This window comes from Gossypium hirsutum, chromosome A04 (genome assembly GCF_007990345.1).
Source record: "Gossypium hirsutum isolate 1008001.06 chromosome A04, Gossypium_hirsutum_v2.1, whole genome shotgun sequence".
NCBI lineage: Eukaryota > Viridiplantae > Streptophyta > Magnoliopsida > Malvales > Malvaceae > Gossypium > Gossypium hirsutum.
In genome coordinates, this window is record NC_053427.1 from 61,777,951 (window position 1) to 61,798,244 (window position 20,294).

The window sequence follows — 20,294 nt, forward strand, 5'->3', positions numbered from 1 at the left end:
CATCAATTTTTCCTTCTGGATGTGCTAAGGATCGATCTGCTAGTTGAAGTGCAACCGTTGTAGGTCTAACTTCACCTATCCCCAACTTTCTAAATATTGACATAGGCATCAAGTTTATACTTGCACCCAAGTCACATAGTGTCTTACCATAATATGTTGCTCCAATGTTGCAAGATATGGTAAAACATCCAGGATCCTTCAGCTTTGGGGGTAGTTTGACCTGAAGATAAGTGTTGCATTCCTTCGTCAGAGCTACCGTCTTAAATTCTCCAAGTCTTTGATTTTTGGACAGGACATCCTTCATGAATTTGACGCAGTTCGGCATTTGTTCAAGTGCTTCAACCAATAGGATGTTGATGTGAAGTTGCTTGAGTACGTCTAGAAATTACTTGAATTGAATTTCCTGCTTCTGCTTCTGAAGTCTTTGAGGGTAGGGTGGTAGAGGTTTCTTTACTGGAACTGGTTGATTCATTTTCTGCGGTACTTCTGCATCTAACGGATTTGTTAGTTAATTAGAACTAGCTGGTTCTAGAATTACCTTGTCGGGTTTTACAGATTCTGGTTTTTCTGAAACTGGAATTTCAACACTCGGTTGAACTTCCTCTGAGTCTTGAGCATCGGCTAGCTCCTTTTCAGCTTCGATAGTGTTGGGCTCTACTGTCTTTCTGCTCCTCAATGTTAATGCTTTGCAATGTTCCTTCCCCGGATTTCTTGGATTCTCTGTACCACTAGGTAAAGCACCTTGTGGTCGGTTCCTGAGTTTAATAGCAAGCTAGCCCACTTGATTCTCCAAAGTCCTTAGAGTGACGTCGTGTTTCACCATGTATGCCTTTAATAAGTTCTCTAAGCTATTGGATGATTGAGTCTGAGCTGGTTTCTGAGCTTGTTGGGAAAAACTAAGCGGCTGAGTCGGTCTAGGATGAGCAGAGTTATTACTTGTTCCAGCCTCTTGGTTATTCCAGGAAAAAATTGAGTGGTTTCGCCAAGATGGGTTATAGAAGTTGGACTGCAGTCCTTGCCTTCCTCGATTTTGGTTCTGGTTACCCACGTAATATATGGATTCGGGGTTCGATGGACATTCTTCGAACAAATGTCCTTCCCCATAGTAAAAACATGCTATACTCTCATATTGGTGAGGTGGTTGGGCTGCAAAACTGTTAGGCCCATTTGTGGTAAGATTCTTAAGATTCTTAAGCAAGTGAAGTGAGAGCGTCCACTTCAAGTATTCCAGTGACTCGTCTTCTTGACGTGGCTCGATTGGTTGGCCATTGATAATTGTTGCTGGCGATCCTCTCGATGATTTCGTAAGCCTCATTATAAAACTTAGATAGGAGAGCACCATTAGTAGAAGCGTCCACTACCATCCTCGTGTGAGCATTGAGACCATTATAAAATGTCTCAAGTTGGATGCAATATGGGATTCCATGGTGAGGGCCTTTTCGTAATAGTTCTTTGTATCGTTCCCATGCCTCAGACAAGGACTCATCATCCATTTGCTGGAAGGTAGTGATCTTGTTCCTCAACTTAGCATTCTTGCTTGGTGGGAAATACTTCATGAGGAATCTTTTGGCTAACTCTTGCCATGTAGAAATTGAGTTTGGTGGCAATGAATTCAACCAAGCTTGAGCTCAATCCCTTAGTGAGTATAGGAACAACTTCAATTATAACGCATATTCGGGAACTTCAGCTAATTTGAAAGAGTCGCTCACCTCCATAAATAGTCTTAGATGAAGATGAGGATCTTCAGTAGGCATTCCACTAAATTGGCCCACCATCTGAAGCATCTGGAACATGACTGGCTTTAGCTCAAATTGTTGTGCCTCGATTTCGAGTCTCCTAATGCCCGAATTAAGATCGTTAAATACTGCACAGCATATTGTCTTAAGGCTCTATCCCTATCGTCAGCAATAAGGATAGGATTTTGAGCAAGGTTTGCTCTGTTTCCTTGATTCATATTCTCGAAATTCATTCCTTCAGTCCTTCTCTGGTTCGCTTGTCTTCTTCATTGTCAAAAGGTTCGTTCCATCTGAGGGTCTACAGGAAGTAAGTCAATAATCTGGTCAATACTTATAAACACCTAAAATTATCAAAGAAAAATTAATTAAGTTAAAAATTAAACAGAAAAATAAACCAAAATGTAAAACTAACAAATTCACAAATAATCACTTTTTTTTTAAAACAGTCCCCGGCAACGACGCTAAAAACTTGGAACGACGAAAAAATGTGCAAGTGTACACAATCGCAACAAATAATAAAGTGACAAGTAATGTCGAGTTATCGTACCCACAAGGATTGTAAAAAAGAATTATTTATGAAATTAATTGTAAAACAATTTGGTGAGGTAAAAATAATTTGGTTTTAAAAGATGGTCAAAAACTATTTAAAAACTAAGTAAGAAAATTAAAATAAAACAAATGATTTCTAATGCATGATTTCAAATAAGATTTAATCAAGGTAACATACTTGTGTTGGATTAATTATATTTCTTGAACTTAGAATTATTAAACTCATGTTTACACTGATACAAATAAATTCACAGCAACTCGATAATTTGCTAACTCATGAACAAACTTACATACAAAAATCCATTCATCTCTTGACATATCCTTATGTCAATTCAACCGACTAAACAGATTCTAGTAAGCAAACATGTTATTGCACATACATACTCATTAAACTGAACTAATCTCTTGCATATCCCTATGTCAATTCAAACGATTAATTAAATCTAATTAGCATATAATAGACTATGTGAGGTAACAAGGCATCCCTACCCTGAAACAGTTTAAACACAATAATCTTGCAAGTTATGCAAGGCAATAATATCGCCAGATACATTGCTAAATTAACCTTCAGCTACCTTAGAAGAATAAACATGCACTGATTAAGTACTGTGTCAATTAATTACAATTGCAATCAGTTTAAATAATTAATTCATTAGCTACCTCACAGTCGTAACGCAAGAATAACTTAGGCATGATTTTACTTAATCAAGCATATTACCGAGGCCTATAACAACATAAACACGATTTTAACAATTTAAGCAGGTAGAATATAATCAACCCAACACAAACTTAAGTTTAAGCTAAATTGATTAAAATAACCATTTCAATAGCATAAATATTCAAAAACATGTTCGTCAAAACAACAACAAAAATTAGAGAGATAGGGAACAAGAAGCAAATCTGGTGTTTCTCCGTGGCTTGACTAGTTGCTCCGTTCTTCGTTCTTCGTTGCCCTCGGCTATCAAGGTGGCCTATGAACATTTAATTACTGCTCCAAAAGGGCTGACAAGAGCCTCTTTCCCAAGAGAAGAAATCGACACTTGAGCTATAAGGGAAATGGGATGGAAAAATGAGAGAAAAGTGAGACAGGGAATGAGAGAATATTGTGGAATGAGGGATGCTTTGAATGATCAGCAAGGGGTGGCTTCTATAGCGGAATAGGGAAGCTAAAAATAGCAAAAATAATTAGCCTAAGAGACCTTCCTTGTCCAGCCATACACATGGAAAAGTTGAGAGTTTCAACTTTTCTATTTTAAGCTTGGGGCAGTTTCATAAAGCCACAATTAAAAGAGGGGTTTGAATGCATTTTGAAAGTTCTTCAAGGCCCTTTTTGCAAGCATATTTAATCAGATAAAATGCTGATTTGGGTCAGCATATGGACGGTTCTGGGCTGACAATTTAGTGGCTGGTTTGGTTCACTCAATATGGTTCGACTAGTGCGGTTCAACTGGACCCTTTCTCCATAATTAATTAAAAATAATTTATTTAACCCAAATTAAATGGGGAATAAATTAAAATTAATTAAATTATGAATTAATACACATTTTTGGACCTTCTTAGGCTGGAAATTAAAGTGCCTCGAAACTTCAAATTGCTTCTCGGTTTTGTGCTTTCAGTAGTGTTAGCTGAGCCAATTTTCGCCCTTTGCGCGAATCTATTGAAAATAGTCAAAATTAATCAAAATTAAGTATAAATTTAACTAAATTCACCATGTTTATATTTTTAACACATTTTAATTATTTATAATATTTAATTATTTTTCGACAAGAATTTACCCGGATTTGCATGAATTTAAGTAAAGTTAGGTATGAAAAAGTATATAATTTTTTGTGTTTCCAGTACTATATACAAGTTAACAATTAATTCAGAATTAGAGAAACATAAGGATATATAGATCAGTTCCATCAAAACCAACACGTAATATAATAACAACCTTGTAAGTTCTGTATGTATTCATCAGTTTTCACTTACATATCATGTGAAATTATTAAATATCACTTGTCGAGTGTGTCGCGTATACCTGAACTGATTCATATCATCATTTCAATTTTCATACCATTACTTTCTCTGTTGAACCATGGAAATAACATCGAATAAACTGTATTTTGCACACTAATGGGCATATGTTGGTTAAACCACCTATATCTCGATTCACATATATAACATTTGTTCATACGTCATTATAACCTATATTACCATTTCAATACAATCCAACGAAATTTGCCAAATACATAAGCTTATAAAATCATCAACACCATGTAATTCACATAACATTATGGCAATTCATTTCTATCCGTATAAATTGTAATTCATTCATATAACCAGCATTCCCCCCATTAATACAATATTCTGTATTATTACAAAATTCACATATCATACATATAACATCAATATCACTCATAACTCGTAACTTATGCGTATAAACATTAGTTGGACCCATTGAACCTATTATAACTTCAAAGGATAGTCGAGTGAACAATGTTAGTAATCCGTCAATTCATCATCATACATGCTCTTTCGAGTCCTGGTCAGTAAGCTCCTCCTGAGCTGATAAACAGTAAGCTCTATTGAGCTGAAAACAGTAATGTAACGCCCCAATTTTCGAGATTTTCGGGATTTCTGTGATTTTTAATTAATTCTTAAAATTCCTGTGTTTTGACTGTTTGGCGTAGGTTAATTATGTTAGTGGGTCTCTAGAAGACCCAAGCTTAAGTTAAAACTCGGTAATTTTAGTTAATTCTGGTTCCATAAGAAAAGGGGTTCTGGTTAACTGGGCTTTTTAGTATTAACTGGGTAAAATAAAACACAAGGAAGCCTGTGGTAAGTTGGAATGTGATGCCACTTGGGGGGCTTTAGAGGTGGCATGTGGATGACCAATGAGAGCTAAGGTTCGAGTCGCAAGGTAAGCAAATTAGTGATATTAATATTTATGTACAGAAAAGGTAAGTAGTGGAACTGAACTGAAAGTCTGTCAGGAGAGAATTTAGGAGTTGATAAGGGATAGGATTTAGGAGTTGATAAGGGATAGGATTTAGGAGCTGATAAGGGAGAGGATTTAGGAGCTGATTAAGGAGAACAATGTTGGCCGAATGGTGAACTTTTGAGGAGCAAGAATTGGCCGGTCAAGGGGTGCTTTAGGGGGGCAATTTCGGCTAGGTTAAGTGCCAGTATAAGTTCGGCATTAGGGGTAAGTTGTGCCATTTTTCTAACCATCCTTCCTCCTATTCTCTTCTTTTCTTTTTCTTTCCATCTACTTTCTCCTCTTCTTTTCTCCATAGCTGAATCGTTCCACCACTCTACCTTACACTACTTTTTTCCATTGTTCTAAGCCTATAGTCGATTGCCTCAAAAAGCCGAAATCCCGAAGGCCTGATTTCTTTTGTGCCGTTTTCTTCTAGGAAAAACTCTCTTATTTTCCCCCATCTTCTTGTCCTCTGAACCCCAAGTTTCTGTCGACAAAGCCACTACAAAACCTCAACTTTTTTTCATTGTTGCAAAAAGCTGAAAACGCATAGCCATAGGGTCATAGCCCAATTTTAAGATCACTAAAGGCTCGACTTTTGTTATCTTTTGAGGGGTAGATCTACATCAGAATCGAGTAGGAGTTAATTGGAATCATTGATTGAAGGAACCGATGGTAAGTTTTTTTAACTTAATCCTTATTTCGGGTTTTAGAAAAGTCGAAACCCCTAAAGGTTAGGGGGGCTGTCAATTTGGGCATATAGCTCTAAGGGATGTTATAACTGTTTTATTTTGATAATAGTGGGATCTAAAGGCTACTGATCGAAGGCTTGGACAAGCGGAATGACTGGATCTAGACATAATCACTAACTTCGGCAAAGGTAGGATCGCTAGTGCCTAAGGTGCTTTTGGCCGAATGTGGTAAGGGGTTATTACGTAGTTCATTTTCGATAAGTTAGATTAACGTGTTAGTAATTCAACTGTAGGTAGTACGTGTGTGGATCTCGTCAGCATATCATCGCAATCAGGTGTGCAACTAACACCCTCTTATAGACTAGATCGGCAAAAGCCGAAAAGCCGAAATGTCGAGAAGCCGGTATTTTAAGAGCATGCGAGTGTGCGAATGCTCGTGAGATTAGTAGTTTGGGTAGATTAAAGTGATGAGACTGTAGAGTGCACGATTTTATGCATTTCGATGTTTTTGGGCTTAATGGGCCAAAATCGGGATAGTGGGCCAACGGGCCCAATACGGTAAGAAAAAGCGGTAAGTGTTTCTAGTCGTATGTAAATGGCTATGCTATGCATGAAAACCCTAAGAATAGTTAAATTACTTGAATACCCCTATGTATGGAAATTACTGATATACCCTAGGTGCAAAATTACCATTATACCCCTAGGGTTACTTTTGACTGAAAAGCATGATAATTTAACTCTGTATGATGTATGCCATGATTGTATATCTACTGCATGGGGACATGGGTTATATTATGGAGGAAGCGTCCTGGTGGTTATGCCACATTTATCTGATCTGGTGGCTCTGCCACATATATCTATTATGGTGGCTTTGCCACAATTATCTGTTCTGGTGACTCTATCACATTATCTGTTCTGGCAGCAATGCTGCATATTTCTGTCGCGTGTAGTGGTTGGGTGGGTCGAGTAGTCTCCCCACATGGTGAAAGGTTGGTATGGGGGTGCATGTGGTTGGATATGGGTTGGGTTTTGCATAGACATGTAATATCTGTTCTGTTCTGTTATGGGCCTACGGGCTTTATTCTGACTTCTGTTCTGGGCTAAGGCCAACTTATTCTATTCTCTGTGGTTTGAACTGATATAGGCAATGGTTGGGTTAATTTACACACTGAGTTTCCCCAAACTCACCCCTTTATTTTCATCCACGCAAGTAATTCCCAGCCATAGTGGGCTTGGAGCTGTGATGGATTCAGAGTGGCCACACGTTCTGCAAGTTGATTTTCTTCTGGTGAACTGGACATCCTTTTTTTTATTTACGTTTAAGGTTTTGGTTCTTCAATTGTAATAAGGCCGCTTAATTATTTTTATGGTTTTAATATGTTTTATTAAGATAGGTATTACTTATATTTAACTGTCGAAATTGAATAGCTTTTAGGGCGCATTTTCAAAAATAGTAATTGACTTCAAAAATACACAACAACAAGTAAAGCTTCTGCAATGAAAATATTTTTCAAAATTAATCACTTTTCCTAAAAAGGACTTAATCAAATTGGTTTCCTGGAAATATACATGATGTTAAGGTGTGGCAATGGCAGTGTGCATGTCTAGGATTGGATCCGAAGGGAGCTTGGTACTTAAGTAGTCCGATGGACTCACTGTGACACCCCTAAAGTGACCCTAGTCGGAAAGCGGTTTCGGGACCGCTAAACTGAGTCACCAAATTATTTGAATATGATAATTATTGTCTAAAATATGTGAATATGAATGTGTGAAAGTTTTAGGCTTCGATTTAGTAAATTGCATGTGAATTTAGTCAAAAGGACTTATGGGTGACATTTTTGAAATGTGATAGGCTAATCTACAAGGACCTAATAGTGCATGTAATCAAAAGGGAGGACTTGCATGTCAATTTTCCCCCCTAATATGTAGTGGCCGGCCATGAGCATGGGTGGACAAGATGTTATGGCTAAAAACATGTCATAAACATGTTGGGGTAGTGCATTATGTAAGGATTAATAAAATAAAGGGCATGGGCAATAAAATATTAGTGTTAGTAGGATGAGAAACAAAAAAAAGAAAAGAAAGGATGTGTGTGATTGTCCCCCCCATTGCCGTGAGTGAAGAAAAGAAAAAAAAAGAAAATTTGTTCATCCTCTTTCATTTCTTTTGGCCGAAAATTCTAAGGAAGAAGGAAGGAGTTCTTGCTTCATGTTCGGTTGGTTGGTGTTTAGGAGGAGGAAATGTTGAAGAGATTCGGCCATGCTTGTAGCTAGGTTAAGGTAAGTTTGATGTTGTTCCATGAGATTCATGCATATTTTTGATGTTAGTTTGAGTTCTACTTAGCCTATGGTTTAAATCTTGCTATGTGATGAAGATGATACTCGGCCATGGGTGTTGTTTTCTTGGTTGGTGTTTGTTTCATGCTAAATCTAGATGAACAATGGGGGTTGTCATTTAGGTTAAGATCAAAGAAATTAATCTTGTTAAAACTTTGAACTAATAATGCCCATATGTGTGATAGCCGAACATAGACTTTGTTTAAAGTCTTGGTCAAAGGCCGGTTAAGTGTTTTGGAAATGATTAAGCTAGGTGTTTGATCTTTTTGGTTCGGCATAGTACATAAAATGTTGCTAGATGGAGAAAAAATTCGGCCAGCAAGAGGTGTGCTAAGGCCGAATATAATTTTGTATATTAATGAGTAATGCATGTGTTGAATTGATGGAATGGAGAGGATGTTTTAATAGTGCATATATGTGTATTAGCCAAGTTTTGAACTTGAAACAAAATGGTATTTGGTCAATACAAGTGACCATACTTGTAGAATGTATTAAGTATGCAATCGGCCTCAACATAGACATGCATGTTCGGCCACACGAATGAATGCATAGATTGATGTTGTACATTCGGCTAGAGGTAAGCATAATGATGATCCTATCTTGACTTAGACAATCGGCTCAAGGAGAATTTGTTAAGTGCTTAGTTAATTGATATTAGGTTAATGATGTGTGTATTTGGTCATAAAGGTGCACATGAGGAAATGTTTGATTAATTGTACTAAATTGCTTAATGTGATTAAAAATGCGTATGACCATTTTGTATTTGAGCTAAAGGTGGCCATATGACCTATCAAATTCATTGTCATATTCGGCCATAAGCTAGCATAATGAGACTTTAATAAGTTAAATTTGTTTGAATTAGCTCAAGAGCTTAGAGGACCAAAGTTGGATAAAGGAAAGGAAAAAGTGATCGAATAGCCGCCGAAATCGTTCGACAACATCCGAGGTAAGTTTTAAGTGATTAAACGTTGAGTAAATTCAATCATAATAGGACATAATGAGTTGATTTAATAAGATATGATGTGGCCATGATATGTCTTAAACTCAAATGGTAAGTTCATAAGTGTTTGGACTTGGAAATTTAAGAGCAAATTGTAATAATTTGCTTTGGACAGCAGCAGTAACGTGATTTTAGAAAATCACTATAAATTGTTGGTGTGGAATTATAGGCTGCATAAAATATGTAATCAAGGCTTAATTAGTCTAGTTTCTTATAAAAAAGACCTTGTGAGCAAAGAAATTTCCTATAAAGAGATATTTAAAGTTGTGTGAGACGGTGTCAGAATGACTCCGAAATCCCCTGTTCGGTTTTTAGAAAATCATTATAAATTGTAAAAAAATGGTTATAAGATAAAATTTATACGCTTAGACTCCTTCATGAGTCTAGTTTCAAATGAAATCAAATAAAACACATTTTGAATTCTGTAAAATGAGAAATTTGATTCGTAGTGAAGAGTGGTCAGATTAGTCAAACAGTGAAACAGGGGAAACTTTAAGAAAAATCTGGTATTGATTGGCCAAACCTAAAATTCTGGAAATTTTATGGATGGAAGATATACGAGTCTATATTCAGGAAAAATTAACGGAAAGTGATTTGGAGTTTTGTAGCTCCAGTTATAAATAATTTAGTGACTATTGCTCAGGAAAAACAGCTTGTGCTGAATTTGAGATTATGTTGTAAACCTTGATAAACTTGTTTTAGTTGCTCATAAGCTATTGATTAAACCCATACGTGAATTCTAAATTGTGATATTGGAAAATGATAGATGTAGATTCAGCCAAGACAGTGTGTATACGTGACAGTATATGTGGTATGTGAAGTATATTTGGATAATTGTGATGTGAATACATGAAAATTTATATTTTGATTTAGGATTTTATGTGATGGATGTGAACATGCGTATGTGTGATAAGGCCGAATGGCCAATGTGATGAATGTGAACCTGTATATATATATGCGTGATAAGGCCGAATGGCCAATGTGATGAATGTGAACATGCGTATGTGTGATAAGGCCGAATGGCCAATGTGATGAATGTGAACATGCGTATGTGTGATAAGGCCGAATGGCCAATGTGATGAATATGAACATGCATATATGAGATAAGGCCGAATGGCCAATGTGATGAATGTGAACATGCGTATGTGTGATAAGGCCGAATGGCCACTGTGATGGATGTGAACATGCGTATGTGTGATAAGGCCGAATGGCCAATGTGATGAATGTGAACATCCGTATGTGTGATAAGGCCGAATGACCAATGTGATGAATATGAACATGTATATATGAGATAAGGTCGAATGGCCACTGTGATGGATGTGAACATGCGTATGTGTGATAAGGCCGAATGGCCAATGTGATGAATGTGAACCCGTATATATATGTCTGATAAGGCCGAATGGCCAATGTGATGAATTTGAACATGCGTATGTGTGATAAGGCCGAATGGCCAATGTGATGAATGTGAACCTGTATATATATATGCGTGATAAGGCCGAATGGCCAATGTGATGAATGTGAACATGCGTATGTGTGATAAGGCCGAATGGCCAATGTGATGAATGTGAACATGCATATATGAGATAAGGCCGAATGGCCAATGTGATGAATGTGAACATGCGTATGTGTGATAAGGCCGAATGGCTACTGGGATGGATGTGAACATGCGTATGTGTGATAAGGCCGAATGGCCAATGTGATGAATGTGAACCCGTATATATATGTGTGATAAGGCCGAATGGCCAATGTGATGAATGTGAACATGCGTATGTGTGATAAGGCCGAATGGCCAATGTGATGAATGTGAACCTGTATATATATATGCGTGATAAGGCCGAATGGCCAATGTGATGAATGTGAACATGCGTATGTGTGATAAGGCCGAATGGCCAATGTGATGAATGTGAACATGCGTATGTGTGATAAGGCCGAATGGCCAATGTGATGAATGTGAACATGCATATATGAGATAAGGCCGAATGGCCAATGTGATGAATGTGAACATGAATATATGTGGTAAGGCCGAATGGCTAATGCGAAACGTGTATGAGATGGAAATGTGGTAAAGCCAAATGGCTAATGTGAGATATGTACGAGATGTGTATATATATATTGTGGCCAAATGACAAACGGTGAAAGGTGTGTATTATTAGATTTTTGGATGAGGCAAATGAATTACAAATATGACAGTCGATGCGAATGTTGTAACATGTGATTAAATGTACATGAAACTTGGAAATATATTCCGGGTAAGACCCGATGACTACGTGTGGAGATTATGTCCGGGTAAGACCCGATGACTACGTGTGGAGATTTTGTCCGGGTAAGACCCGATAACTTCATGTGGAGATTTCGTCTGAGCTAAAGGTCTCGCCGATAATCCGAGTAGAGGTTAGAGCTATAAGACTTCGTAATAAGAATTGCATATAAATATATTCAACGCGAAAGGTTAAACAGGTATGTACTTCAAGTTTATATGTGAGCTTGATTTGAACTAAATCATAAGGTAGTTATGTGATGCATATGAGAGCAATCTATGAGACTATTCCTATGATTATGTGACTTCGGATCAGTGTGAGAGGATATGTGAAATCATACAATATATCTATGTCACATGAGCTCACTTTTATGTGAAAGTTTATCTGCCTATTGTATATGATGAGATGTGCATATTCGGTAAAGGGATGGTATGCCCGAAGGAAGAGTGAAATAAAAATATGAACAACTATGTTATAATTTGATTGTTATCTGTTGTCACTGCTTAAAACTTACTAAGCATTGTAATGCTTACTCCGTTTACTTTGTTTCTCTATTTTATAGATCTCATTGCGAAGCTACAGGCTCGGGATCATCAGCAACTAGTCACACTATCACTATCCATTGTTTGGTACTGCTACATTTTGGATTATCTTATGGCATGTATAGAATAGACTAGTAGTGAGAGGATATTTTGGTTAATGTATATAAGCCATGCGAAAATGGCATCTTTTGAATGTGTACTTATAGAAGTTTAAATTGTATCCGTGACTGTCTCCAGTACTTATCTAAAGGAATGTTCAAAAAAAAAATTTTTACTGTTCTGATATGAGTTTCAAGACTGGTAATGCCCCTTTATCTATTCCGGCGACGGATACGGGATTGGGGTGTTACATTTTATTGGTATCAGAGCTACAATTTAGTCGATTCTAGGACTAACGTAGCACGCGTGAGTCTATTTATACATGCCATAAAGTGATAAAATGATAGTGTGATGATTTTTGGCTATTGAAATGTGTTTGCTGTATTGTAATGAATCTTGATCCCGATCGAGCTGTAGCAAGCTTCTAACTATGAGAATTTGCGATATAACTTCACTTAGATATGCCTAAATTATTAAGTTGATCAGGTACCTATCATGTACTCGTATTTGAATTTCGATTTGGATTGAATTATAAGGGTATAAGTGATGCAATTTTGAAAGAGTGTTATGACTATAAATGTGATTTTTGTATATGGCTATGGAACTGGAAGTTGAATGGTCGATAAGCATGTTGTGTTGTATTCAAGTAATGTAAATGATATACTAATGTGTATTGCTATATGTGTATATGTACATGAGAATTGAGAGTGATATATCCGGGCTAAGTCCCGAAGAGCATTCGTGCTAGTGGTATATCCGGGCTAAGTCCCGAGGAGCATTCGTGCTAGTGATATATCCGAGCTAAGTCCCGAGGAGCATTCGTGCTAGTGGTATATCCGGACTAAGTCCCGAGGAGCATTCGTGCTAGTGATATATCCGGGCTAAGTCCCGAGGAGCATTCGTTCTAGTGATATATCTGGGCTAAGTCCCGAGGAGAATTCGTGCTAGTGATATATCTGGGCTAAGTCCCAAGGAGCATTCGTGCTAGTGATGTATCCGGGCTAAGTTTCGAAGAGCATTCGTGCTAGTGATATATATTTGCTAAACCCCGAAGAGCATTCGTGCTGGTGTTATATCCGGGCTAGGTCCCGAAGAGCAATCATGCTGGTGACGTGTATTCGGGCCTTCGTGCCTAGTAGGCTTCGTGCCGGTAATTTGAGCAAAGTTTAAGTGTTCATTACTATACGAATTCAAATTTAAATGAGATGATATGTTTAAAAGTGTACATATATGATGTTTTATAGACTTAGTTAAGTCATTTCAATGTAATAACGAATGAATATGGGCATTATGTGTGCGAATGATTAGAGGCACTGTGTGTGCAAATTCTTTTAACCGAGCACTATGTGTGCGAAATCGGTAATTGAGGCACTGTGTGTGCGAGTTCTTCAACCAAGCACTATGTGTACGAGATCGATCAGTGGGCACTAAGTGTGTGAAGTGAGATTCATGTAAGACCTCGTCTGGGATGAAGGCATTGATTTGAGATGTTGTGTAAGACCATGTCTAGGACATGGCATCGACTCGATATGTGATAATATGTAAGACCATGGTTGGACTATGGCTTTAAGTAAGTGACATACTCAGACAAGTACGACGCTCTTTAAATTGACAAATCTTAAGAAGTAGAATTGAAGTTAGATGTTGAATTTTAATTAGATAATGATATTCGGTATTTGAGTTTGAATTGGGGATTAATAGATATAAATTGACGATTGATTATTGTTTCGGCTGTAATTTTGTTATAAGTGGATACATGAAAAAAAAAATGGTGGATATGTTGTTAAGGAATAGATTTATGTTATATGTGCACTTAAGTGCTTAGTTGAAAATGTGTTATGGATTTAGTCTATGAGATTCTCGGTATATGAAGTTATATGTGCTATTGCTGAATGGACACTATTTTGTTAATCTTGTTCAAGAAATTATTTTGATTAAGTTTCGACATTCGAAAGTTTGAAAGAATTTTTGATGAATGTTGATAATTTTGGATATACGAGTTATGCGTTAGAATAAATCTCATGCCAGTGTATTATATTAGGCTTTATGCCTATTCGACTGTATACGGGTAACGTTAACTATGATTGAATGTGCTAAATGAACTAAATGTTCAGGTACGTGGAAGTTGACTTTTCTTTTGGAAATGAGTTAAGTTGAATATTGAGATGTGATAAAGTTATAAAGGATATTTATTGGGATGTTTGAGTATATGTGTACTTTCGGTTAGGTTACAGCTTATACATGAATGAAAATGTGGCTTACAAATATGTGGGTTGATGATGTGAATTATACATGTTAATATGTGCTTAATATGTGTTTGAAATGCATTTGTGAATTAAATTAAGTGATTATTGCTTATGAAATCAAGAAAATGAGATATATGTGCATACTTGTAGAAATGTTTATGTATTTGTTTTAAGATAAGAAAATGATTTTATAGATCGATGAGAAATCAATAATGAATTACAATTGCTATCGATGAGCTAATGTTTATATGAATATAATTCAATAAGAGGACGTTATCCTAAACTATGCATCGGTAGAAATTTTCGGGGACGAAAATCCCTAAAGGGGGGAAGAGTTGTGACACCCCTAAAGTGACCCTAGTCGGAAAGCGGTTTCAGGACCGCTAAACTGAGTAACCAAATTATTTGAATATGATAATTATTGTCTAAAATATGTGAATATGAATGTGTGAAAGTTTTAGGCTTCGATTTAGTAAATTGCATGTGAATTTAGTCAAAAGGACTTATGGGTGACATTTTTGAAATGTGATAGGCTAATCTACAAGGACCTAATAGTGCATGTAATCAAAAGGGAGGACTTGCATGTCAATTTTCCCCCCTAATATGTAGTGGCCGGCCATGAGCATGGGTGGACAAGATGTTATGGCTAAAAACATGTCATAAACATGTTGGGGTAGTGCATTATGTAAGGATTAATAAAATAAAGGGCATGGGCAATAAAATATTAGTGTTAGTAGGATGAGAAACAAAAAAAAGAAAAGAAAGGATGTGTGTGATTGTCCCCCCCATTGCCGTGAGTGAAGAAAAGAAAAAAAAAGAAAATTTGTTCATCCTCTTTCATTTCTTTTGGCCGAAAATTCTAAGGAAGAAGGAAGGAGTTCTTGCTTCATGTTCGGTTGGTTGGTGTTTAGGAGGAGGAAATGTTGAAGAGATTCGGCCATGCTTGTAGCTAGGTTAAGGTAAGTTTGATGTTGTTCCATGAGATTCATGCATATTTTTGATGTTAGTTTGAGTTCTACTTAGCCTATGGTTTAAATCTTGCTATGTGATGAAGATGATACTCGGCCATGGGTGTTGTTTTCTTGGTTGGTGTTTGTTTCATGCTAAATCTAGATGAACAATGGGGGTTGTCATTTAGGTTAAGATCAAAGAAATTAATCTTGTTAAAACTTTGAACTAATAATGCCCATATGTGTGATAGCCGAACATAGACTTTGTTTAAAGTCTTGGTCAAAGGCCGGTTAAGTGTTTTGGAAATGATTAAGCTAGGTGTTTGATCTTTTTGGTTCGGCATAGTACATAAAATGTTGCTAGATGGAGAAAAAATTCGGCCAGCAAGAGGTGTGCTAAGGCCGAATATAATTTTGTATATTAATGAGTAATGCATGTGTTGAATTGATGGAATGGAGAGGATGTTTTAATAGTGCATATATGTGTATTAGCCAAGTTTTGAACTTGAAACAAAATGGTATTTGGTCAATACAAGTGACCATACTTGTAGAATGTATTAAGTATGCAATCGGCCTCAACATAGACATGCATGTTCGGCCACACGAATGAATGCATAGATTGATGTTGTACATTCGGCTATAGGTAAGCATAATGATGATGCTATCTTGACTTAGACAATCGGCTCAAGGAGAATTTGTTAAGTGCTTAGTTAATTGATATTAGGTTAATGATGTGTGTATTTGGTCATAAAGGTGCACATGAGGAAATGTTTGATTAATTGTACTAAATTGCTTAATGTGATTAAAAATGCCTATGACCATTTTGTATTTGAGCTAAAGGTGGCCATATGACCTATCAAATTCATTGTCATATTCGGCCATAAGCTAGCATAATGAGACTTTAATAAGTTAAATTTGTTTGAATTAGCTCAAGAGCTTAGAGGACCAAAGTTGGATAAAGGAAAGGAAAAAGTGATCGAATAGCCACCGAAATCGGTCGACAACATCCGAGGTAAGTTTTAAGTGATTAAACGTTGAGTAAATTCAATCATAATAGGACATAATGAGTTGATTTAATAAGATATGATGTGGCCATGATATGTCTTAAACTCAAATGGTAAGTTCATAAGTGTTTGGACTTGGAAATTTAAGAGCAAATTGTAATAATTTGCTTTGGACAGCAGCAGTAATGTGATTTTAGAAAATCACTATAAATTGTTGGTGTGGAATTATAGGCTGCATAAAATATGTAATCAAGGCTTAATTAGTCTAGTTTCTTATAAAAAAGACCTTGTGAGCAAAGAAATTTCCTATAAAGAGATATTTAAAGTTGTGTGAGACGGTGTCAGAATGACTCCGAAATCCCCTGTTCGGTTTTTAGAAAATCATTATAAATTGTACAAAAATGGTTATAAGATAAAATTTATATGCTTAGACTCCTTAATGAGTCTAGTTTCAAATGAAATCAAATAAAACACATTTTGAATTCTGTAAAATGAGAAATTTGATTCGTAGTGAAGAGTGGTCAGATTAGTCAAACAGTGAAACAGGGGAAACTTTAAGAAAAATCTGGTATTGATTGGCCAAACCTAAAATTCTGGAAATTTTAAGGATGGAAGATATACGAGTCTATATTCAGGAAAAATTAACGGAAAGTGATTTGGAGTTTTGTAGCTCCAGTTATAAATAATTTAGTGACTATTGCTCAGGAAAAACAGCTTGTGCTGAATTTGAGATTATGTTGTAAACCTTGATAAACTTGTTTTAGTTGCTCATAAGCTATTGATTAAACCCATACGTGAATTCTAAATTGTGATATAGGAAAATGATAGATGTAGATTCAGCCAAGACAGTGTGTATACGTGAAAGTATATGTGGTATGTGAAGTATATTTGGATAATTGTGATGTGAATACATGAAAATTTATATTTTGATTTAGGATTTTATGTGATGGATGTGAACATGCGTATGTGTGATAAGGCCGAATGGCCAATGTGATGAATGTGAACATGCGTATGTGTGATAAGGCCGAATGGCCAATGTGATGAATGTGAACCTGTATATATATATGCGTGATAAGGCCGAATGGCCAATGTGATGAATGTGAACATGCGTATGTGTGATAAGGCCGAATGGCCAATGTGATGGATGTGAACATGCGTATGTGTGATAAGGCCGAATGGCCAATGTGATGAATATGAACATGCATATATGAGATAAGGCCGAATGGCCAATGTGATGAATGTGAACATGCGTATGTGTGATAAGGCCGAATGGCCACTGTGATGGATGTGAACATGCGTATGTGTGATAAGGCCGAATGGCCAATGTGATGAATGTGAACATGCATATGTGTGATAAGGCCGAATGGCCAATGTGATGAATGTGAACCTGTATATATATATGCGTGATAAGGCCGAATGGCCAATGTGATGAATGTGAACATGCGTATGTGTGATAAGGCCGAATGGCCAATGTGATGAATGTGAACATGCATATATGAGATAAGGCCGAATGGCCAATGTGATGAATGTGAACATGCGTATGTGTGATAAGGCCGAATGGCTACTGGGGTGGATGTGAACATGCGTATGTGTGATAAGGCCGAATGGCCAATGTGATGAATGTGAACCCGTATATATATGTGTGATAAGGCCGAATGGCCAATGTGATGAATGTGAACATGCGTATGTGTGATAAGGCCGAATGGCCAATGTGATGAATGTGAACCTGTATATATATATGCGTGATAAGGCCGAATGGCCAATGTGATGAATGTGAAGATGCGTATGTGTGATAAGGCCGAATGGCCAATGTGATGAATGTGAACATGCGTATGTGTGATAAGGCCGAATGGCCAATGTGATGAATGTGAACATGCATATATGAGATAAGGCCGAATGGCCAATGTGATGAATGTGAACATGAATATATGTGGTAAGGCCGAATGGCTAATGCGAAACGTGTATGAGATGGATATGTGGTAAAGCCAAATGGCTAATGTGAGATATGTACGAGATGTGTATATATATATTGTGGCCAAATGACAAACGGTGAAAGGTGTGTATTATTAGATTTTTGGATGAGGCAAATGAATTACAAATATGACAGTCGATGCGAATGTTGTAACATGTGATTAAATGTACATGAAACTTGGAAATATATTCCGGGTAAGACCCGATGACTACGTGTGGAGATTATGTCCGGGTAAGACCCGATGACTACGTGTGGAGATGTTGTCCGGGTAAGACCCGATAACTTCATGTGGAGATTTCGTCTGAGCTAAAGGTCTCGCCGATAATCCGAGTAGAGGTTAGAGCTATAAGACTTCGTAATAAGAATTGCATATAAATATATTCAACGCGAAAGGTTAAACAGGTATGTACTTCAAGTTTATATGTGAGCTTGATTTGAACTAAATCATAAGGTAGTTATGTGATGCATATGAGAGCAATCTATGAGACTATTCCTATGATTATGTGACTTCGGATCAGTGTGAGAGGATATGTGAAATCATACAATATATCTATGTCACATGAGCTCACTTTTATGTGAAAGTTTATCTGCCTATTGTATATGATGAGATGTGCATATTCGGTAAAGGGATGGTATGCCCGAAGGAAGAGTGAAATAAAAATATGAACAACTATGTTATAATTTGATTGTTATCTGTTGTCACTGCTTAAAACTCACTAAGCATTGTAATGCTTACTCCGTTTACTTTGTTTTCTCTATTTTATAGATCTCATTGCGAAGCTACAGGCTCGGGGATCATCAGCAACTAGTCACACTATCACTATCCATTGTTTGGTACTGCTACGTTTTGGATTATCTTATGGCATGTATAGAATAGACTAGTAGTGAAAGGATATTTTGGTTAATGTATATAAGCCATGCGAAAATGGCATCTTTTGAATGTGTACTTATAGAAGTTTAAATTGTATCCCTGACTGTCTCTAGTACTTATCTAAAGGAATGTTCAAAAAAAAAATTTTACTGTTCTGATATGAGTTTCAAGACTGGTAATGCCCCTTTATCGATTCCGGCGACGGATACGGGATTGGGGTGTTACACTCACCTCCTCCTTTCCGGTTTCCTACCTGGTGCTCAGCTTCCATTCACTTTAACCTGCATTAAAATTATCTTTTAAAACATTAAATAAGTTTCCTAGAACAACGACCTGAAATGTTTTTGAACGCTTTGATGTGGCATGTCGGTTCTTGTGACAGCCCAAAATTGACCCTAGTCGGGAAGTGGTTTCGGGACCACAAAACCGTGTCATAAAAATAATTGATTTCCATATTCTATGCTTATTATGTGTGTACATGAGTATGTGGAAGTTTCATTCTCCAATTTTGCCAATTGCATGAGAAATTATTAAATAGGGATTGATATGAGACATGGTGAAAATATGATAGGCTAATTTAAAATGGTCTATTAATGCATGTTGTGAAAATGATGGGTTTGCATGTCAAATTACCCAAAATTTGAGCTAGTGGTTGGCCATGCTATGGGTGGAAACATGTTGGGAACATGTTGGCCTAGTGAGGTATGTAGGAAAAAAATAAAATAAGGGGCATGGGCATAAAATAATGAAAAGGAGTATGATGAATACAAAAAAAAAATGTGTGTAGTTGTTTTCCCCCCCCATTGCCGTGAGCTAAAGAAAAGAAAGGAGAAAATTTTTGTTCATCCTTTCTCATCTTCATTTAGCCGAAACTAGAAAGAAAAAAACAAAGAAAAAAAAATGCTCATCCTTTGGTTCATCCTTGGCCAAAAATTTTAAGGAGGAAGGAAGAAGAAAGGTTGAAGAGGTTCGGCCATGCATGTAGCTAGGCTAAGGTATGTTTGATGATGTTCCATGAGATGCATGCATGTTTTAGTTGTTAGCTTGAGTTCTACCTAGCCCATGGTCTAAATCTTG

General features: G+C 36.8%; 1 non-coding gene across 1 annotated transcript; it reads left to right on the forward strand.

Moving 5' to 3' along the window:
* The first annotated feature begins 1,419 nt into the window (after window positions 1–1,419).
* Window positions 1,420–1,526, forward strand: LOC121228544 (small nucleolar RNA R71). The gene has a single exon (XR_005926119.1). It is a non-coding gene; the product is annotated as a small nucleolar RNA R71 (small nucleolar RNA).
* Window positions 1,527–20,294: the final 18,768 nt, after the last annotated feature.